Source organism: Halyomorpha halys, unplaced genomic scaffold, assembly GCF_000696795.3.
Source record: "Halyomorpha halys isolate HHAL.00 unplaced genomic scaffold, Hhal_1.1 Scaffold155.1, whole genome shotgun sequence".
Classification (NCBI taxonomy): Eukaryota; Metazoa; Arthropoda; class Insecta; order Hemiptera; family Pentatomidae; genus Halyomorpha; species Halyomorpha halys.
In genome coordinates, this window is record NW_027115270.1 from 1,709,351 (window position 1) to 1,734,189 (window position 24,839).

General features: G+C 31.1%; 1 protein-coding gene and 1 long non-coding RNA gene across 3 annotated transcripts in view; one reads left to right on the top strand and one right to left on the bottom strand.

Moving 5' to 3' along the window:
- The window catches only part of LOC136796999 (uncharacterized), a 531,363-nt gene that overhangs the window by 167,970 nt on the left and 338,554 nt on the right, over nucleotides 1-24,839 (top strand). The gene's annotated exons all lie outside the window — the stretch shown is intronic.
- The window catches only part of Dh31 (diuretic hormone class 2), a 322,542-nt gene that overhangs the window by 11,086 nt on the left and 286,617 nt on the right, over nucleotides 1-24,839 (bottom strand). The gene's annotated exons all lie outside the window — the stretch shown is intronic.

Here is a 24,839-nt window from a genome sequence, read left to right on the forward strand (position 1 = left end):
TATATTAAAAACAAATGTTTGCAGATTAATTGCTTATGAGTGTTACCATTATTCAATAACAAAATCGATAAAACTTTAAAATTAAATCGATAACAAATTTTAACATCTTAGGTTCAAACATGCTTAGTTTTCCTAATGAATAATTATATTTAATTGAGCAGTCAGAAGCGCTTAAATTTTGACAGATATTCAAATTCTATTGCTGTCTTAGATAATTAATAATCAATATCAGAGTGACATTAATTTGCAGATTACTACAACGCATGTAGTTGATAACACCATACCGATTTACAATCCATAAGAGCTAATGAAGATGAATAAGGCAATAACCTGTTGACTGGAGGCAGTGATTACCCTTTGAGATGTCCCAACTAATGTATTCCAGCCATTAATATCAGTTGACTAACGATTGGAGCCCATTCTATACCTACACAGTTTAAAGACTCTTTCCCCCTATCTCTGTCCAAGGCAGCTGTCTAGACATTATCATATTATCAATTAGCTTTATAGGTTATAGGCCGCGTTATAATGTATTCATCCGCCTTATGGAGGGGACCACCTGTTTGTCATATAATTTTTCATGTCTTGACCCACATCCATATGTTAATAATTGATTGTCCATTCCACTAAGATAACACAAGACATATTCAGAACGCTTTATCGTAAAATCAAGGACTGTTTTTTTTTCTTTAATAGATTGACTACTCACTCATCATCCCCCCACCTTCCGGCAATGTAATCCTAAAATTAGGAAGAAACGCTACAACACAGTGAGACGAATAGGTCTAAATTCTAAATTCTAGTTTGCAAGTAGTTTATTTTCATTCCCAGATCGTTGACAACACCAAATGTTCAAAAAATGGTTATCTCAAAAAGCATTAGATGAAATTTAATTCCTTAGTTGCAGCTTTTGGGAAATTGGAAAAGCATATTTCAGTGAAATCAAATCACAAAAAATACCAAAAAAATGCCAAGGAGGTAGAATACATTTAGTGGTCCCTAAATGTATATGTCTTGCAAAAGCAATAATATTCGGTTATAGGGAAATAGTTTAAAAATGTCCCATTTGCTGTCACAGATTTTGTGACTTTAATTTAATTAATTTTAATTTTAACTCTAAACAACAATGCAATTTCAATTTGATGATATCTATGAGATATTAGTAAACATGTTCTGAAGCAATTCAACTACCAATACTTGCAAGAAATTTGATTCCTCCTAAATTCTATAAATATATTATCAATGAATGAATGTTTTTCAAGGACGTAGCTGTCGGTAATTGTTGTCCTAATAGAGTCGTAACCTTGGGTATCAGGTTCACTGCATTTACTTCAATAGGTTAACTTTTAAAAAAAAACATTTATAAAAGAAGTTAGGTAAAAAAAAAATGTTAAACCTAATTTATAATTGAGGAGGTTAAGTATAATCAGGTACTAATGACAGTTTAGCTCATATAAATTTCATTTGATTAATTAGGTAATTTATGTAGTATTTACCAATTTCTTGGATCTAATTGATGCTTCAATTTTGTTCATACTAAAACGTAAATTTGGTACAAGTTGATTGTAAAGAAGAATCTCAGTGGTAAAATTATCACTTGTATCCAGGGGCTTGGCATAACCTATTCTCCTTCAATGGAAAAGTGAAGCTAAAAAGAGGGGATTTAATCTTGCCCTCGGAGCTGAGATTTACGTTGAGGTTAAAAGGAGCACCCGACATTGTGATCTAGGACAGAAGGAAGCCGGTGATTAGCTCCCACTCCCTCTCCCACGCTACACAGGGCCCGCCTTTCTGGCTTCAATTTTCGAGCTTCGAAGTTGCTTACCCTCTCCATTATGCTTCTTCCACCATACTTGTTACCCCCCTTTTCTTCTAACCTCTACATTATTACTTTAACATGTATCAAAGGGTGTTATTCACTCTAAAAAGCACATATTTTTACCATCTATATTTTATTGTTTCAAAATATAGTTGTACAGCTGTTATGAGCTGTAATCTAATTTCCAATGTTTTTTTACTTCAACGAAGTGGAATGAATATGAAAAAAATCTAGTTTATATTCTTCAGAGATGTCTTGGAACGTTCCCCTCTCGTTGATACTAAACGTTAACATGAGAGAAAACTTTAAATCTAGAGGATTCTAGGATACCAGCCTTAGCTATGTACATTTGCAGAATGGAAAGTTCAGTTTTAGTTTCTGATTCAATTGAAAAGTTGAGTTTCAAGTTTAGTTTGGGTTCGGTTCGATCTCGACGTATTGAATATTTATTCAGCACCAGCTGTAGTCTACTAGGGAACCTGGTCACGTCTGATATAGAATTTAATTTAAAAAGAAAATTAACATTTAAACTTTTCAGTCTAACTAGCTTTCTTCTTAAGGAGTATAAAAAAATCGGGAACATATAATTTAAATATGAAATAATTATTTATTGGTACAGTGATTGGTTTTGCTATATGGGTTGTTAAGAAATAGAATTTAATCTTTATTATATTTTTTTTTTATATTTTATTTAGAGTGATTAAAATGTACATTTCTTCTGCTGTAGTAATTTTTATACTATTAAAGTTTTAATTTTTAAAGTAAACAAATTTTTTATTTTGGAGATTGATTTATCTCGTTTTGACAACTTTCATTCCAATACGGGTTTTCTAACATAAAAGTGTCATTATAAAAAATACTTAGCTATCCTGACAGTTCCATTGTGTTACCACCAATCACTGGTCTGGGTTCCAGAAATCGTAAATATTTCTTTTACATATTTAATTTATTTATTATATCATATATGTTTTATCAGTCTCTTGAAGGAATTGGCCGACTAAAAAATCTATTATATATTTATCTAAATCAAAAGCTATCAAAAACCACGGCATCCGTCTACCTCCACCTATCTCTCTCCCTCAAAAGGCATTTGACTCTACTTCCAGTCTTCGGATTAGGTGTTTTTCTTTTCGTAGAGGTCCAGACTTTTTTTCTGTGAAACTAAAGACCTTGTTTGCATTCTTTTGCAGCTGAGGATGTTTGATCTCGACCATTCATACATTGCCCAGAATATGTATTCGGGACTCATGGCGCCTGGTTTTCACTGTTTTTTTTCTAAACTGTTCCATCTATTTGGGCTTCGTCATGTCGATATCCGAGGATATTGTAGAAATATTGTAATGTACCCTGAGGGTATTGTAGAAATATCCATAATTCGTAGTTGGCAATGGGTAGTTATTAATATTCAGAATACATAATATTGAACTAAATTATTTCTGATCTACATGACTGTAATAAGGCCAATCTGGACATATGGAGTTGAGCTTTGGGGCTCCACTAAACTTTCCTCTCTTATTCAAACCTTACAATCCAAAATCCTCCATTAAATCCTCAATGCTCCGTACTTTGTCACAAATAAAATCATACATAAAGACCTTAATGTTCCCTATGTAACCGATCTCGCCCAAACCAGATATCACTTCTTCCATTATAAACTCTCCAACCACTCAAATCCCCTAGTTTCTAATCTTGCATCCTCTTCCATTCCTAACAATCCTCCGAAGCGCCTGAAAAGAAGATGGCCACGAGACCAGCTAATGTAAAATTAGAGTGCTACCAATGGGTAGTTTCTCTACACGCCTGTAACACTCCAATTTAACTTAGATCAGATTTACTAAATTTATTATAATGTACAGTTGTAAATAGCAATAAATAAATATTAAAAAAAAAAATGATTTCTTATCCGTGAATTCTCAACACAAAGCAACCTAATATATATTGATTTCAGATTGAACTTTTATTAGTGTTGTTATATTAGGGGTATTCATGATCTTTAGTTTAACATGTTAAAGCGTGTTAAATGGAAAAACTTATCTTAAATGGAGAAATATTTCCTTCTTATACCAATTTAAAACGATATAACATGTAACATGGTTGAGAGTCTGTTACTAGGTTTGTTAAATGGAGAATGTCGTCACGAAACAGACCAGCTGAGCTTGTCACCTTTTTATTTGTTGTCGTGTTAGGTTACTCGTAGTTTTTTTTCTTTTGTCTTGTGTTTTGGACTTTTTAAAAAATATAATCAAACTTTTACACTTCTGCTCTTTACTTATTTTTGGCATGTTGTAATAAATTACTGTTATCAAAACTTAGAAGTAAACAATAACAATAAATTCTGGAAGGAAAGGTTACTAAACAAGTTGCTCAGAAAATCCGCTAGGAGCTCTTATGTATTTAACATGACATGAAATAGGGCTTCTCACAATCCTATACTTATAACATTTAACATGGTAAAACATTTTGCATATAATACAATATCATGAATATCCCTATTATGTACTTATCATGAAGGCATGTTAAGTTTGCAATGTATTTCGTTTTAAACACAGCTGATTCTATATCGAAATTGATATACTGAGGAGTTGGGTATATCCTGGTTCTAAACCTGGTCTCGATCTCCGATTTTTCATAAAATAAGATCTCACTATTTTATGATATTATATTTTCCTGCACTTTAAAACAAAGTTGATTGAAAAAATTGTCGCTAAATACCTATAAAATCTTCGTCTAAAGGAACCTTTACTGCCCCAACCGTTAAGAGTAGTAAAAATAAAATAAATGAATAGCCGACTTTTTTTATTTTTGTATTTTAAATAATTGAACGTAATAAACTGTAAAACAAAATATTCAAACATATAAACTAGAAAAATAAAAATAATAAAATGAAGTTAACCCAACATAAAACCATTACAAAAATTAATTAAATTGAACAAAAGAGAAAAAAAAATGTCTTTATATTAGCTATGGGTAGGTTATGTCCTCGTGAAGGTAGATTCTAAAAAGAAGTACGTCTGACTGCCTTGTCCCCTTGGAGGATGCCAGACCGCCATGACGAAAATGGTTAACCTGGCGAAGATGGCCGATTGCTGAAATATGTCAGCCGATGGGTGTGCACACAAAGAGACTCAAAGGTTTATTGTTTTTTTTTTTACAGTATAAAAACAAAAAAGAACATCTGTTTTTAACACTACAAACACATATGTTACACAATCGATTCTTTGTTTTTAAAACCATGTGTTGGCCGCAACAATTATCATCTTCGTTAACTGCTTTGTTTTCTATTTATAAGCGAAAAACTGAAATATAATTTTATTATTTTTCCAATTTGTATTGGGAAACCGGCGGCTGGTCAGATGGTAAACCTGAAATAGGGATTTACTGTACCAAGCTCATCGATGTCTGTCAATATGTACCTTGTCTGTGGTGTTGTGGTTTATGTATCGCCTGTATATGCAAATTTTAACATTGTCCGCAACAAAGATGCCCATGTACCACCAGATCGTTGCAGGATAAGGTGTATGCGTTTCATTTTATGGATTTCAATGATAGACTAATGAAGCGCAAATGATACACAAATTGCAGGATTGTAGGTGGGAAATTGGTAAGAAATAATTAACATTAGCAAAGATAGTATCCAAGTAAAATTGTTAAGATTGTGAAATTCTAAATTTTCGTTTATACAATTTATAATATCTTTTTTTTTATATCGTAAATCATTGAATGTTACTTTACCATATTATTTTATTGGTGTTTAAATTTAACCGTTTATGGAATTGTTGCTACTTTGTTTGGTGACCATTATTAAATTTCTCTTAGTAGATATTATAGCACTATAAAAGCACATCGGTCCATTGTAAAGTAGGCAAATCAATTAATCAAATGGTGGAACAAGTCCACATTCACACCTTATAAGGACTAGACAGGTCTGCGCCAGTAAAATTCATTAATCAATTAGGAGATATTTATTGATCTGTTTCACATAGCAGCCAATTGACTCATTTGATTTATGTATTAATTAGATATGGAAAATTTACTTAATTAATTTACAATTTCCTTTTGCGAATGGCAATACTAAAAATATAAATATTCTCATTTCTTTAATTTATTTTAATGGAATAATGCGTTATAAAAATAATTTGAGGTTTGGATCGAATTTATTTCTGCTATTCCTTCGATGAATAAGGTCAAATGTTCATGAACTATAAAAACCAGTTTCAGCCAACATCCGAACTAGTCGTATATTTGAGACTCGTTAATTTTTATCATGTATTTAATGCTTGTAGGGTGTATGACAAGCATAAATTTTCTCTGTTATCCATAATGAGAATTATTGTAAATTTGATTAAGGTAAAAATGTTCTACATAGGATATATATGTATATATATTTTTTTTCTTTATATTAATGTTGTGATTATCGATTTTCAGATTATATTATTTACGTTTGTATTCCATTTTAGCCACACTTACATCTAAGAGTGTATTGCTTAAGTTTTGTAATCAAATTTCGTCTCCTATGACTAAACATTTTAATAAATTTCTTCCGAATTTCTGTTTCTGTTTTGTATAAGTATGGATGTGTTATTTGTTCTTATTTTATTATTATAATAAGTTAAAAATTTTAGTTTTACTCATTTTATTTTTATTTATCTATGTGCATAGTTTGATTATTTTTTTCTTATTTTAATTTATTTGTTTAGTATGTATATTTGGATTTATATTTTAAGATTGTGGTATGAATGTCCTCAATTACATTTACAATTTATAATCCAAGATTTCAATATTTTTCAATAAATAGAATAAAAAACAATAAACGTTTTTATTAGTTGCTAAAATAATCTCGTTTGAAGTTCTGGCAAAGGCCAGATGCTCCGCTCATGTAGAGTGATTGCGGCTTTAGCGCACTTACTCAGCCTCCACTGGCTTATTAGCAATGGCGCGGTGAGAGGACTGCGCTGGGATGTGAAAGAACCTTACTCTACCTCTTATGCTTGGGGATTAGAGTGGGCTCGGGGATCCTTAGTTCAAAATTGTAAATATTGTATATAATTTATTTTACTTAGTTTGATTATATTAATTTTATTTATTTATTTTTATGTTATTATTTGTTTGTATGAAAATGTACACTCATTAATTATCACTATTACCCATTACTCATATTTGGCAGATTGTAATATTAATAATAAATAAAAGTTTGCAAATTAAAAAAATAAAATAATCTCGCGTGCATTTTTGCATTACAGAACCAAATACGATGTGAAATAGTTATTTAATGTTTTATTACTGTTCTCTCATCGTTTTTATGGGCTTAAATATTATCAATATTTTATATAGATAAAATTCCTTGCTTAATATATCAAATATTTACTTCTTTCTACTTCTGTTGTCTCATAGCACTTGTTTCTCGTGATAATACGCCATCCTAACTTTGCCTTTAACAAAAAATGTACCGTAGTGTCTTCCATTCTTAATGAATGTTTTAAACTTCTGATTGTAGATCTTGGTTTCTTTTGTCTTCATCTTATATTTTAATATGAGTTTAGCCGATCTGTAAAGTAACTTAAACCATGTTTCTCAGAGAAAGGCAGTCAGTTCATCAATTTAGAATAATTACCATTTTCTTCAGCATCCATATTAATTTATAGTAATGCTACAATTATTGACTAAAAGTAACTCTTTTGAACTCACTAGTGCGTGAAATGTGCATAGTATTTTCTCTTTTTATATAAAACATATAATGTAAAAATTGAAGAGCCTCTAAAAAGTTTCAAACATTTCTTTAAAATTCAAGAATCTGGAAAAAACATCTTACCCTTTACTAAATTAACATATTTCTAGTTGTATGATATAAGAGCTCTCGTTAAGCATTGACTGATGCATTGCTATGCTCACTAGCACCAGTCAGAATAAGAAAGAAAAATATTTTTAAGGTGAAAAATCGTTCTGTTGAATTCCTTGGTTAGAATCTTTCTAGAAGGAGTTAATTGTTGTGCTTTTTTCTTAGAATAATAAAAAAGTAAAAGTTTCATAAAATTTTTACCTTGATGTAGATTAATTTTTTTTTTCGTTTATATTATTTTAGTATATTTTCTTCCTAATCTCTGATTGAAGGCCCAACAGAATTAGGCCGAAACGTTGGCACATATTAAAAAGTATATTTTATTACTGTACTATTATTTCCAACCACTAATCCAACCTCCAAATTCGTCCAAGGTTTGATGCATATCCCTTATTAAGTTTGTAATATTTTCAAATAGAAAATCTTAATCTATCCTTCTCGAGGTCGAAATGGATATAAATCACGAAATATTCGGTATTATAATTTTTTAAAGCATAATTTAAACTAACCCGTCTTCACTTGTATCAGGTCATATAACTTTCTTTAATACATAAATTAATAATGCTAAATGTAGTAGAGAACCTATAAAAAATTTACTTGAATAAATTAATAAATCCTTAGGATCCATTGAAGGACGAAGACTGACGAATAAATTGGAACCCCGAGTAGGAGGTGTCTGATGCAAACCTTATACTAACGAGTTGATATCCGATCCAAGGGTGTGTTCGCCTCGGTTCCTCCAGATAATGTCGAATATAGGGCGAACCAGTTGTGCAAGAGTCTGCTCTCTGGGAAAGCTGTTACAATATATGAATATACGTTTTAGTTAGTTTGAATATTACTTTATTAGGACTTTATTGTAATTTGCTGATTTCTTAAATCAAATCTTAATTATCTAAATTATTTTTTTAAATTACTTTATGTCTTACATCGTACTTTTAAGGGATTTTTTCAGACCATCAAATTTTAGATTATTATTAGTCTAAATTATTTTTGTGGAATATTATCCTATATGCAATGGAATGACGAGATTATGGAAAATTTACTGAAAAATATGACTGAACACAATATGAAATTTCATACACGGACTGTTAATAGGTATAAAATATATAGTTGTTTTTCTAAAACTTAAATTATATTACCGAAAATTTCTATTTTCAAATGAAACTGCCATAGAACAAAACTATTACATAAAATAAGACAAAATAATACAATTTTAAAGGAAATGGTGTAAAAAATTAACCTTTTACTGGTGAGGTATTATTTTGGAAGTTGTGGTCCAGATTATTGGGCCGAATAAAAGAAACCTAATAATCTTTATTATTTAATTAGTTATAAATAAGTCTTTGACTTCGATTTATGTCGTATCATAACTCACATTTAATATTTTCTATATCAAAAGATTTCTATAAAACAATATTTATTTATTTTAATCGACGAAAGAATTGTTTTGACTTTTTATTTTGCATTTTATAATTTGATCTAAGTATTTCATAAACTTACTTAATTATAATGGAGAAAATAAAAGTCCTCTCACTTAATGTACATAAAAAAAGGATATACAGATCAAACCCCCAAAAAATATTAATTGTACTAGAAATGTGCATCTCATCATCTCGGCTCATGTTTTAACTTAACTGGTGGCCTTAAAGTTTATATAGTGCAATATTTACATGAGTGCTAAATTGGCTTAAGTCAAACATAGAGTTTTGAGATATACATATATTTTGGGAAAGTTCTATGATGTTTCTGAAAATAAATAAAAGCTTTATCTCTTAAAACTAGTCTGTCAAAAGGATATTTAAATTAATTAATCCAAATAATTCACTAACGCTTGTTGAACTGATCCGATTCTTAGTTAGGATTCCATCTTGACAAGAGACTTACAGAGACTTATCCACATACAAGACTGAAGCGATAAGAAACTGCTCGTAGATTCAAATTGTTACAGCACCTACTTGACAAACGCTCTAAACTCCCCATTCACTACAAAAAATTATTATACACTATGATAATCAGACCAATTTAGACATATGGAATTGATCTCTGGAGATCTAATAAAACATCAAATTCCTCCCGCATCGAATCCTTACAATCCAAAATCCTACGTTAAATCCTTGACGCTCCTTATTAGGTTACCAATAGACTCATCCACAAAGACTTACATCCCATTCGTTGCATATTTGGCCCAAAACAGATATGCGTCTTTTCATTCCAAACTCCTTGCCAATCCTAACCCATTAGTTCTTAATCTAGCATCCTTAATAACCTACGAGGTGTCTGAAAAGAAGATGGGCACGGGACCTTCTAATTTAAATTAATGCTTGAAGTACCAGCAATGGGTTGTTCCTTCCCAAGATTTTCAAGTCTAAATGGAACATACAACATATTTACTTATTGTATTTATTATTTGTTACAGTTGTAAATCACATTAAATAAAAAAAAAATTTAATCTAGTAAATATAAATAAAAATTATACATTATATTTATTAATTAGAGTGAAAAAATCGGAAAGTTAATCGGATGGAGTTGCTGCCTTGTAACCGTGTTATTACGCACGTGTGCCCATTTAACGCGTAGTCAACTAAAAAATTGCTATCTAAATTTAGAACCCTGATCAATAATAAACATTTCTTGGCTTATGTATATTATTTGTTGATAAAAACCAAAATTTATATTGTTTTTGATTGAATTTCTGGTTAGTATATGATATTTAATCTTGACTTCACAACTACCAATATTTCCAAAGCCGAGTGGCATAGATTTGGAAATATTGGAAAATCACTTTAATACCAATTAGGTCCTAGGTAAATATTTTTCATCTCGGTTCGATTTGTGATTATGTTCCGTTTTAATTAAAATTAATTAATTAAAAATGATGTGAATGGATTTGGCCTGGGTTATACCTTTAAGCGACAGACACTTTTTTATCATTTATGATTTAATTCAATATTTTGTATAATTCTAAATTTGTTTGTATACTATTCCTTTTTAATTGTATGTTACTCTAAATGTTGTTGTTATCTCTTTTGTTCTATAGCCCTGATGAAGACCTGAAACTCAGGTCGAAACGTCGGCATAAAATAAATAAATATGGTTTTGTTTATTTATGTTGTTCTTTGCTGACCGCACCCCCCGACAAACTTCTCAAAGCATTAATCTACGGTCAACTATCTACACCTCATGATTAATTTTTATGTTCAAATTTAAATATTGGTTTAGTCATTAAATAAAAGCTGTTTCTGGAAAAGGTTTAGAGTCCAAAAGTTATCATAGCTATAAATAAAATGTTGGCTTAGGAGGACGAGGTCAGGGAGGCTGATGCTCTAATTTCTTGTAACTTATAAGAAATCCTCCTCCACTGCTTCTGTAAGCAGGCGACCTCTTCGGCTAGCTATTTTTAAGTGTCAAAGATGATATATATCCTTCATGTGCTTGTTTTCTTACAAAAAAGTACTGTCATTTTTATATGGTTTGTCCAAACCTGAATGCATTGATGCTTAATGTATATTCTGACGATTAATAGTAATTGTGATGCATTTTATCACACAGTTCATGGATAAAAACATCTATCAGAACTTTTTTTTTTTGTTTTTTTAATTTGTTCATTAACCATCGGAATATTAAAATATTAAATAGATATTTGTTCCTTCCCCTACCTTTTGAGCAATGCAGGTGTTCACAGCTATTCGATTTTACACCTGTATTCGCTGCATGGAACTGCTACTAATAAAACAATTTACAATCAAAAATTTTCTCTTTGATTTTCTTCTTCTGCTGCGCCTCTTCTATCCTGTCTATCGCAAGTCTTCTTGGTTATAAAAAATCAAAAGAAATACCTCTTTGTAAACGTTAATTTTTATTTAAGTATTTTTTTGTGATTTGTATTAATTCATCCGTTTTTCTAGATGATTTAGTTTTTCAGCCACTATACCTAAACTGGTTCATGTAATATGATTTTACTTTATACTCTTTTTCGAATACATAAACTATACCTTTCATCAGTATTGGAAGTTTCTGGCTATATTTATTTTTAAACTTATTTATACTCCTAACACTATCCTTACCACGTATGCTGATGACACACGTGTGCTCACAGTTAGTAATAACACTTTGATTGCATCCCAAACTCTTCAGTCCCATATCCAAGTCGAAATTGGAGGATAAAAATAAATCCCAACAAATCATATTTACTCTTCGTCGTAAACCTGCCGTCTGCCCTACAGAATACTTTAATAATGTGGCTCTTACCCCTGTAGAACAGATTCGTTATCTTGGACTACATCTTGACAAACGACTAACCTGGAATCCTCACACAAAACTGAAAAGACAGGAAACTGCACGCAGATTCCGACTATTACAGCACTTACTAGGCAAACGGTCTAAACTTCCAAATCATTACAAAAGACTGATCTGCATGACAATAATAAGGCCTGAGTTGAGCTTTGGGGCTCCACTAAACCTTCGAATTCCTCTCGTATCCAATCTTTACAAACCAAAATCCTACGTAAAATCCTTGATGCTTCTTATTACGTTACAAATAAACTCATTTACAAAGATCTTAACATCCCATTCGTTACAGATTTGGCCCAAAACAGGTGCGTCTTTTCATTCCAAATGCCTTACCCATCCTAACCCATTACTTCTTAATCTTTCATCCTTAACAATCCCTGATAATCCTCCGAGAATTATCTTTCGTAAAATCCTCAATGCTCCTTATTTTGTTACTAATAAAACCATTTATGGATATTTATGATGACCTAAATGTTCCTTATGTAACCGATCCTCCGATGCCCTAAAAGGCTTAATTTCTCGATCGAAACTTAATAATTTAACTTGTAATAAACTCGAAAATGAGACCCAAGATTAATAATGGAATTATGGTTGCAAAGAGAGCATAAGTCACTGACCTTAAACTCTATACTACTATTTAATTACTCTTTTAAAATCAAAGAAAGTTATTACATATACGAAATAATTTAAATACAGTACTAAATTAATTATAGAAATTTTAATAAAAATTAATGTAAATTTTTATTTTACATTAGGTTAAACAAGTTTACGATATATGTTCTATGACCGTAATTTATTCAATTCATTCACACATATCAATGCACATTAACTATGCACTCTCTTCCTCTATATTTTCTTTCAGTCCAGCGTCTTGTCTTGAGATACTCTTCAGTTTTTTTTATTGGATTTATTTTCCTAAGCGATTCCAGTATAAGTTCCATTAAGGCTCGTAGGAACTCGTTTTTCTGGTTTTGTAGAAACGTCTCTTACAGTCCGTTCCATTCCTTAATGAGAAATTTTATTCTTTTTCTAGTCAACCATACGACAATTTTTAACTCAATATATCATCGAATTAATTTCTTTAATTGGACTTTTTTTTCAAAGGATAAGTTTAAAACCTCTTTATTTCCGTTATTCTCAATGAGTTGATTTCGTTTTTGTTTGACTTTATAAGTTTCCCGAGAATTCGACTTTGAGATATTATTTTTTCTAGTATCTACCTAAAGTATTTAACTTTTTATTAATTTATTAAGTTTTCTAATGTAATTAATATTTTCATATTTTTAAAATAAAATAACGATTATTTTTTTTTTTAAGAACCCCCCCCCACTCAACGACTACAATAGTGATATTTGTTTTCTTTTAGTTGACTCCATTTGGAACGTAGGGCATCCACGGTGGGATTTTTTAATTCTTTCCGGCTAGCAACAACCCTCCTTACTTCTTGCCATGAAATACCAAACCACCAATGTCATATCTATCTAGAAAATAAGTCTGCCTTTCTCTTTCATTGCCTAGGGGTTTCATTGTTGGGGAGTTTTTTGGATAGCACTATCTGGTTATTAATGATAATGACTCCCAAAATCATATAAATCACAAAATTAGTTTTCTATAATAAATGTTTGACAATTGTACAAATATACACATGTATTATATTAGACAGGTTGTCCCTGGAACTATTAGTAAGTTATTGCTTGGATCGAAACAACCATATTTCGCTATATATAAAAATAGTTGAACTGTGTTTACTGAAAACATTTTACACAGAAATGCTAAATAAACGATAAATTGGGTTTAATTATTTATTGAAATTGGGTTGCTATAAGACACAGTATCAGTAATAAATCTTATTAGATATAATATAGTTTCTCATCTTGCATCCTCTTACATTCCTGACAATCTTCCTGGTGCCTGAAAAGAAGATGGCCACGAGACCTACTAATGTAAAATGTCATTAGAGTGCTACCAATGGGTAGTTTCTCTACACGCCTGTAACACTCCATTTATCTAACATCAAATTTACTGAATGTATTATATAATATACAGTTGTAAATTTCAATAAAGATATTTTTTTTTTAATAATTTATTTATTGATATTTACAACTGTATACACATATATACAACAAGTAAATTTGCTGTAGGTGACATAGTGACATGATAAAAACATGTGGAGAATCTACCCACTGATAGAACTCCAATAACATTTCTAGAGAAGAAGATCTCGAGGCCATCTTCTTTTCAGACGCCTAGGAGGATTATTAGGTAATGAAGGAGAAGCCAGGTTAGAAACAAGTGGATTTGGGTGGTTGAGAAGTTTATTATGGAAGGAACGGTATCTGGTTCTGGCCAAATCGGCAACATATGGAATATGGAATATTTCCTGATGGATGACTTGATTTGTGACATAGTAAGGAGCATTAAGGATTTTGGACTGTAAGGATTGGATTCTGAAGGAATTTGATGGTTTAGTGGAGCCCCAAAGCTCAACTCCGTATGTCCAGATAGGCCTTATAATAGTCATGTAGATCAGTCTTTTGTAATGGATTGGCAATTTAGACCGTTTGTCTAGTAAATGTTGCAATAGTCAGAATCTACGAGCAGTTTCTTGTCTTTTTAGTCTTGTATGAGGATTCCATGTCAGTCGTTTGTCGAGATGTAGTCCTAAGTAACGGATCTGTTCGACAGGAATAAGTGGGGTATTATTAAAGGATATTGTAGGGGAAGAGTAAAGTTTACGTCGAAGGGTAAATGTGATTTGGTGGGATTTATTGGAATTCATTTTAATCCTCCTGTTTTGGCACCATTCTTCAAGGGTGGTGATGTGGGATTGGAGGGTTTGGGATAGAATGTAAGGATCATTGTTCACTGACAATAGACATGTATCATCGGCATACGTGGTGAAGATTGTGTTAGGATGGGTTAGAATGTCAGCTGTGAAAACTGTATAAAGAATAGGACCAAGGATACTACCCTGAGGTACACAAGCAGACTGACGGAATAGGGATGAATAAGCGCCGTTGTAATTTACTTGAAATAATCTGTCGGAGAGATAAGAACGGATAATGAGGAATTATGTAGGGGGTAGGAATTTACGGATCCTGTATAGCAGTCCTGGGAGCCAGACTCGATCAAAAGCCTAATTAAGTTATTAAAAAAAAATCTGTACCAATATAATCCAGGAAGGGTCAAGGGTGCAGTACTTTCTAAGGAATTACTGTTACTAGACCAAAGGTTGTACTAGAAGGTGATTTGGTTAGAATAAGATTTTACCTCAATTAAGAGGTTTATGAGGCTGGGTAAACCCCGGAGGGCTTCCGAACTCACAGAGCTGACTCAATGGCTACAGGTAACAGACAATAATTATCTGCCACAACTGGATTCGAACCAGGGTCATTGGAGTCAGTCGTCGATAGCTTTACCAATGAGCTACCCAAGTTATAATATAAATACTAACATAAAGTGATAACTTTTTCCTCATTATAACTAAATATCACAATACGGTGTTATTTTACTGTAACTTATACCTTGTATGTTATATTATATTGTTTACTAATTTTTTCTTCCTTTGTTAATTTTTTCTTTCTTTTTGTTTTGTTCTTTATTGTATCTATTTTATAACTTCTTTCATGTATAACATATTTTTCTTTTCCTGTGATCCGTCACGAATATTCAACTTACTATACCACCTTTAAATAAATTTATAGACCCTTCCAATGCTAAAACTACCAGTAGGAAAAAATAAGGAATGGCTTTGTTGCATGCCAGTTTAAACTTCAAATTCATTTACTACTTTATTATAAACAGAACTTGCAAAAAAGATTCGCCCATTGTCATGTTTATTGGTATGAGGAATAACATTATTCTATACAATATTTAGCAAAGATAATCTCATAATATAGAAAACTCTTACGTATAACCCGATGTGAAGATAACATCGTATTAGTAGTGTGCTTTTACTATAAATTGTTTGAGAGATTAAGCCTATCGTATTTTTACCAAACCTAAGGGAACATCCATAATCCTTCTAGTACTTTTGCGTAACCAATCAGTTTTCTGAAGACTATATTGGACAGAACTTCATTTAAGACTTTCAGGATTTATTATTGTACTTGTAGGTTTCACTCTAAATATATTTTATGAAAATTTGACGTAGCGCCAAAAATAGTTAAAATTGATTGAAAGCAGTTCAAATACTTCTCATATGAATCATCACTAAAGCCATGATCTTTTATTTAAAAAAAAATTTAAATATGTATCGCTACATTCCATGATGGGTTGAGGGCGAAGTACTTTGTAAGGATATACCGTTACCATACCAACGGTTGTGGAAGGAGGTGATTTGGTCAGAATTATGCTCGACCGCCAGATTTTTACTTAATTAACGGTACCCGATTTATAAGGATAGGTGGATCCCAGCAGGGCTCCAGAACCCACAGGGTTATCTCACGGCTACAGTGCAACAGAAAATGATTTTCTGCCCAACCGGATATTTTATAAAATAAATAAGTTATTTAATTGAGAAAGCGAATATAATATGATAGAATATATTAGCGGTGAGGAGATATTATCAGTGACTTGAAAATTGGATTTACGACTAACGAATATATAAATAAAGGTGAAACCACAAAGTTAGATCCTGGAGAAGAGCCGGCCGACCTTGGTTGGATCAGAGGTCAGGGTTGTTTTGCATCGTTGGTAGATACATTTGTAGCTCTTTGCAGTTTTGCATTATTTATTATCTCTGTCTTATTTTCTGTTAGAAAGAAACAGGTATTGTGCGTTAATATAACATTTGGAAATTTCCAGAACGTAAAATTTACGATTTTGTGCACTAATGCTCCTTCTTCAGCTGAGAGTTAACATCGCCAAAGGGATCCCAAAGAAAAATTTCCATAGTTTCGAAAGTATAATCTCTAGGGAGAAAGTTTTTTTTTTCTATTTATTTAATGTGATTTACAACTGTACAAATAATAAATACAATAAGTAAATATTTTGTATGTTTCATATACACTTGAAAATCTTGGGAAGGAACCACCCATTGGTGGAACTTCAAGCATTAATTTAAATTAGAAGGTCCCGTGGCCATCTTCTTTTCAGATCCCTCGGAGGATTATCAGAGATTGTTAAGGATGAATGATTAAGAATTAATGGGTTAGGATCGGTAAGGAGTTTGGAATGAAAAGACGCATATCTGTTTTGGGTCAAATCTGTAACGAATGGGATGTTAAGGTCTTTGTGTGTGAGTTTATTTGTAACGCAATAAGGAGCATCAAGGATTTTACGTAGGATTCTGGATTGTTAGGATTGGATGCGGGAGGACTTTGATGGTTTAGTAGAGCCCCAGAGCTCAATTCCATATGTCCAAATTGGTCTGATTATCGTACTGTATACTCATTTTTTTTAGTGAATGGGAAGTTTAGAGCGTTTGTCAAGTAAGTGTTGTAGCAATCGGAATCTACGAGCAGTTTCTTGCCGTTTCAGTCTTGTGTGTGGATTCCAAGTAAGTCTTTTGTCAAGATGGAGTCCTAAGATATCGAATCTGTTCAACAGGCGTTAGTGGAGTATTTGGAGGGTAGAGGTTTACGACGGAGAGTAAAGGTGATCTGATGGGATTTGTCAGGATTGGGAGAACGTTAAAAATGGAATAGGTCAGAAAATGTCCGGAATAGATTGTGTACAGAACAATTTGAAATGGACGTGGTTCTTCTATTAAATTATCTAGATTATGTTATGGGAAATATCTAGAAAGTAATATAAGCATAAGTCAGAATTTCAAAATGTTCAACATCGTATAAAACTATTCCGGCCGTCTTTGACTTGATTTTACAGCACCCTATAAATTTATGAAACTCGAGACGTAGCCAAAGGGGTCTTAGCTTTTTGTGTTTTTTTTTTCGTCTTTACGTCATTACGTCATTTGGTACTTCATCGAAATCAATGATTGATGACTCATTTTGGAGATTACCTTCACTGCTAATGACGAAAAATAAACATTTTTATCACCTATCAATTTCAAAATGGCTGCCAATTAGTGCTTTCCATCAACTAGCAAAGATTTTAAAGATATTTTGTAAAATAAAAAAAAAAAAAGTTTGAAGCCATTATATACTTTCAAAATGTTTTACAATTAATTATGCTATGCTTAATGAAGACAATTTTATTTGGTTCAAATACTTGCATTTCATTATTTATAGATTATATTACCATTCCATGGCTGATCATATCACGGGAATTCCTTGGATAGATAGTATACCTTTAATCACATTGTACCTCTAGCAACCTTAACAATAAACAGTTTTACGACGGAAAATTTGGTTTTTGTGACAACAAAAATATGTCTACTTCGGGGAAATTCAGTCTACCTGGCATACATAGCTTTTCACTCTCTCCGTTGTGTAGGAACATTAAGTGGTTTGTTTGTGTTTTGGAAAAGTAATTTTTCTTTGCTGCATATGATCATTTTTCATCAGAAATATTTGTCTTTTCAGTCAAAATCATTAGTTATTTTATGTTTCATAATCTATTTAGCTTATAATGAATGCAATCTACGGCCCGGTCCAAGGTACAAGTAAACAATTAATCACAGCGTCCTGCATAATTCAACTTCCCAGTTTATTTTTTGGGATTTCTAATTCTTACTAATTCTTTATTAATAAACTGCATTGATAATGTAAATTAATTTAAGCGGAGAGATTGTATTATTTTTTTTAATGTATTCTGACTTATTATTAAACTAAAGTTTTCATTATTTTATGTTATTGTTAATAAATCATAATTCTAAGTACAAATTATATAAATACTGTCCATGGTCATAATAAGTCATGGCCGAAGGTATAGGTCATAGCCCAAGTAAAAGTCATAGCCTAAGGGATTTCATGGCTCAAGGTGTAAATGTAAACTTTTGCCAAACTTTGTCCAATTCGGGCATACCCAAGCGTGTAGATAGGTTATTTGAATTGACAGGTACAAGTTGGCTTGAATTTGGGATCGACCAATCGGGTGTCAGTTTTTAGGAACAAATCAAAGGGTGCTTGAGTTGCATTCATTTACAGTTTACATAGTTTTAAATATTAATTGATTAAATAAATTGATATTAGTGCTCTCTGTGTTATAATTAATTAAAGAAATTCCCCAACCTTAGGATTCAATAATCAATTCTAGTTTAAGATGGCATATTTTAAAATTCTATCGATTCTGTGTAAATTTTTTGTTTTAAATATTGACAATTAACTCTAACGGTCTATTTTTTTATTTAGCACATCACACATGTAAGTTTATGAAGAACGAAAGTTGAATTTATAGATTATGTAGTATATGATTTTTTTTTATCTACCACCTAATTTGCTTAATTTACCTTTTCTTCCATATCACCTGTCTTTCTTTTTTATAATAAAAATAGAGTAAATCGAATGCAATAGCCGGAAAATGTCAAAAGGACAAAACAACCGTGATTATACTGATGTCGTTTGCTTCCTTTGTTCCCCAAGCATTTGTACAGGTCTTTGATTTGAGGAGAGTGCCAAATGTTTAGATCCACCATAGGTCATAGCCAATGGTACAAAGATACCCAAGATATGAGTTATTGCCCAAGAAACCATAGAGGGTGGTCCACGGTACATTTGTATTAATTAATAATTTGTTTATTAAAAATATGATTAATTTTCAAATAATATTTAATAATTTTTTAGTCAAAATCTGAAGATAAAATGTTTTAAAAATAATCGTAGTATCTTCAAACCATGACAAATAATGCTATATTTTGAACTTTTGAAAAATTGTTGTTTCAGGAGGTCTGAACGATTTGACTAACCTTAGAATACCTACTGTCACAGACATATAGACCAACGTGTAGACAGTGTAACGTACTACTAACTGTTAAACGCATACTGACAGACTGCAGGCATCTGATAGACAGTTGATTACCCTATCATTTGGGAACTTTTTTAAACAACAGTCCTCATATTCAGGATATATTCTATTATCTTTCGAAAATAAATAATATATATCTAATTATTAATTTATTTATTTCGTTATCACATCAATTAATGTGACTTACCGTTATCAAGTCAATATATATATTTTTTCTCTCAATTTTATTTTCTTTATATACATTTCTTAATATTAACTATTGACATGAAATCAGTTTATATATCTTAGTATAGATATGATGACAGCAATGTTTCCGATGGGACAAGTCGTATGCATAGGCAAACATCACCTTCACTATAGTTTGCCTTATACTATATTAAAAAAAAAAGACCCAAGGATCACTGACCTTTCCTACTCTTATAATTTTTAAATTTATCTCCCTATATGGTTTACAAAATATCGATCATATGAAATACCTTATATATTATGTAAAATATTTAATTTATATTCTTAATCATTTTTTTTCATTATCAAACTCCACTTTATATTATATTAATGCGGGGCCTGTTTATATTAATAAATATTATAGCAAGGTAAAATTTCTAGTTAAGAGTGAATTAACAAAGTATAAAGGGGCCAAAGAGGTGATACATTTCATAAGTGAGGTGTGAAGACAGACCGGATCACATCACAGCTGGCTGACTTCCCTCAACGGCTTACTTCCAGCCAACAATCCGAGTATCTGATCCAGAGTATAGTGTCTGGAGAACTGGAATAGGCAACTTACTTCCGATGTTATCAGTTTGCGAAGTTATAAACGACACGTGGATGCTGACAGGTTTCCTCCAAGAGTTTTCTATATCAATTTCCTTGTAAAGGGCAATAATATTGATTTTAAATAACAACATAGTTTGCAATGGTTAATTTAAAATTAAAATTAATTGCCAAATACAGAATGTATTTTAATATATAAATATTTGGAAAATAATAAAAATTGAAATTATTCTCGGACGTAGCATTACCCATTATGAGCTAATGTTGCAATAGGCCAGTAAAAATAACATTTAATTAAAATTTTTAGTTGAGTTTTTTATATCAAGAAGTAAAATGATGTCAAAATCTAACAAAGTAAAAAAGATCTTTTTTACTCATTAAAACATTTTCTATTTGAAAATAAGCACTCCCATCAACATCAGGTTTTTGTACAGTACTTCTTCAATAGCTAACTTGCGATTTCGTTTAGGAAATAATTCAATTTTTATTTGGGCTATACAACATATATTGTAATTCATATAAAAATTCATCCAGTTAATGTGATGTTAGTTCTATTACAATTGCATGATACAGACTGGTAGAGAAACTATCCATTGGTAGGACTCTAATAACATTTCTACATCAGAAGGTTTTGAGGCCATCTTCTTTTCAGAATTTTCTAGGATATTCAGAGGAATTGAGCAAGATTAGAAACTAATGGGTTTAGGTGGTGAAGGAATTTAGAATGCAAAGATTTGTATCTGGTTAGGCTTTATGGATTATATGAGACAAAGTAAGGAGAATTAAAGAATTTTGGATTGTGAGGATTAGGTACGGTGGAAATTCGATGGTTTAATGGAGTCTCAAAGCTCAACTCCGTATTTCCAGTCAGGCTTTACAATAGTCAAGTAGATCAGTCTTTTTTAATAGATTGCAAACTTAGACCATTTGTCTAGTAAGTGTCGTAATAGTCGGAAGCGACGTGCTATTTCCTCTCTTTTCGGTCGAGTATGAGTATTAAAGATATTCGTTTCTATAGATGTAGTCCATGCAGATCTGTTCGACAGGAGTAATTGTTATATTACTAAACCATATCGTAGGGCAGTCCGTGGATTTATCAAGAAGGGTATAGATGATATGATGTGATTTTAATTCTCCGATTTTGACACCAGTCTTCAAAGGTTGTAATATTGGAATGAAAATTTTGAGATGCAATTAAAGAGTTATCATTAACTGAGAGAACACATGCGTCATCCGCAAACGTGGTGAGGATAATGTTAGAATTGGTTGGAATGTCAGCTATATTGTGTAGTGGATGGAGCCGAGGATAGTACCTTGGGGAACATCAGAGGATTGCATTATTTTCTTAAGGAAAACCACTAAAATGTCTGCACACTTTTCATTCACTGCTCAATTTTAGCTCTAATTGAACTTTTAACGCTCAGTATTTTGCAAGATGCAGTTTTTCATAACGTTCTAAATAACGTGAAACAAACATTTTGTAAATCATTTTTTTGCGAGAATCTCCGAAATAGTAATTCTTACGGAGATGATCGTTATAAAGTACTTTATGGTATATTTAAGGGGCCTCAAATTAAGATATAATAGACTTATTTAAGTCAATTAATTTCTGTGATATCCAACTTTCCAAAAATACACATTAATGATTGGACTTTTACACAGCTGGATGCAGTGATAAGGAATAAATACTTGTTTATGATGTGAAAAGAATATATAATTTCTAATTATATATAATATTTATATTTTTATTATTCACTCAATTGCTGTTCCTAATTGAAGTATTTTCAAGTGTTTTCTCCTGGATCCTTGGCGCTTTAGGTAATCCCTCACTGAATTTTCAGGTCTCTCCCATAGTGATAGCGAAAGAAGTGGAAGTAGTATTGTTGGTGAATCGAAGACAAGGGCCTCCGTCCCTAGAAGCCGGCCTGACATCAGACACCTGTGGATACTTGACCACTTCCCTTTCCCGCAGGTATACTCCAGGTCACTTTAAACAGGCTATTGCAATAAAGGTGGTTATCTTTAAAAATATAATGGCTAGCTTTAAATTATTAAAATCAGAGCTCATCATATACTCAATTATGGCAAAACAAAATAGATGTTTTAAATTTCGTGAAAAAACGTAGTGTTGGGAGGTTGCTAAATTAATATGCTCTTTTAGAATAATTTATTGATGCTTCCGAAAAAATTAATATTTTTATTTATTTATTTAATACCAGATCAGTCTGATAAGCCTTACATGGTTAGTGTAACTTATGATACTTTACATATAAATGGTGCTTTTTTTTTATTAAATTATAAATTAAAAAAAAGATAAAATAAATAAATTAAAATAATAAGAGATAAAAGTATAGTTAATAACATAGAAATGAAATTTATAGTTTTAAGAAAATAAATAATTGACTTCTAATGGAAAAAAAGAAAGTTAATTTAAGAAAAAGATAAAAAGAAAAAAAATTAAAATAAAATAAAATTTTAGAGTGTCAATAACAGAACTGATAAATATAGAACTTATAACAGGATGTCCTGCAGCAGTCTGGACTTCAGTCTTCGGGTTGTGGTTGGGTTTCCCATGTTGTAGTTCACTGCTCCTTAATAGGTAACTAGGAGTGGAACTTCATGAACCTTTTTTTTTTTTTTTATGTAATCCTATATTGTCTCTATTGGTAATTCCAATTTCCTTTTACAAACCAAGGAGCTTCCACTGCAATTTGAAAAGATTGTAATTTTTTCCTCTTCGTAAAGTATGCCGCACTTTAGCAGTGGCCTGAGAATTGTTTTAAAAGTATGAATACCTGTTTCTGGTTTTAATTTGAATTTTCAATTTAGGATAGGATATAGCATTGTTAACCTTGCGTAGGTTTGAGTTAATTTGAAAACAAATTAATACAATTTAAATTTATATAAATCACAGGAAATAAAATACTTGTTTATATATAAAAATCTGTAAAAACATCAAATGAAAAGATAGTCACGCCAAACAAATAACAACTAGATCCTCTGGACTAACAACAATTCTCTGGCTTCTGACTTAAAACGATGATTTTCATTAAAATCTACATTTCTATAACTAAACCAAAAAAAATATAGTAAAAATAAAATTATGTTTTATTATTTCCCTATTATATCCTTCATTTTTTTTTCAGTAAATGTAGTATGAATGGAAAATTCTTTAACTTATTTCATTATTTTTAAAATAAATATTATAATGTAAATTTATAGAATTACAACTCATTTTCGTTGAATGTGCCAGATAGTAATATTTGCCCTTAAATAAATAAAGGCAACCCGGTATGGTATACAATAACAAACTTCAAAATCGTGAATCGTTTGATATAAAGAATTTTTTTAAAATAACCTTGAACTAAAGAATTTAATGACAAATATATCTCATCACAGTGGTTAAAGGATGTAAACAAACCTCGATATTCTGAATTTGAAATCCTCTTAAAATAATTTTGAATAATGAATTTTTACAATGGTAACCTTTGAATAGCGATAAGAATCCTTACGGTTTCGAAACCACCAATGAACTCTGTATTTTGAATAGATAAGGGTTTAATTTTTTTTTTAAGAAAAGAAAATTGAATGAAGTTAGCAGATATCTCATAAAATAATATCGCATTTTACTCCTAGATAGGTAGAAGCAGATTAATACCTGTGACCACTCTAATAAAAAAATTAAGACAGACCGATACTGCAATAACATTAAAACTATTTATTATTTTCTTTTTTTAATCTTTGTCGAATCAATGTTGTTCTGACTAGGAATTTAACTTGTCTAAGCAGCCAGAGTGGTAAGGAAAGTCGTGTAAGTGAATTAAAAAGCGTGGTTAGCATTACATTGAACTACTTTAAATATTTTTATTGTTCATTATGGTGTAATTTATTTATATTAATAAAATATTATTATAAAAATAATAATAAATACAGATCATAGTACATCATACCCAAAGAATTATCAGTACCCAAACATTTATAGGTCGGTTACTTCACTTAGTCTTAGACTTGAGCCTATTAATTGACTTTCTTCCAAATATAAACTAATTAATTTATAAAAGTTTTGTATTAGATACAGTTTGAGTTTTAATATCTTGGTATATATATTTAATATCGCTTACCTATTTACGAGATAAAATATGGTAAGAGGAAGAATTGCGATTTCTAATTTCAAATGCTCGTTTTGAGGACCCATGTGAGCTAGTATCACCCTAGCTCAAAAAAATAAAAGAAATTGAAATAAAATAT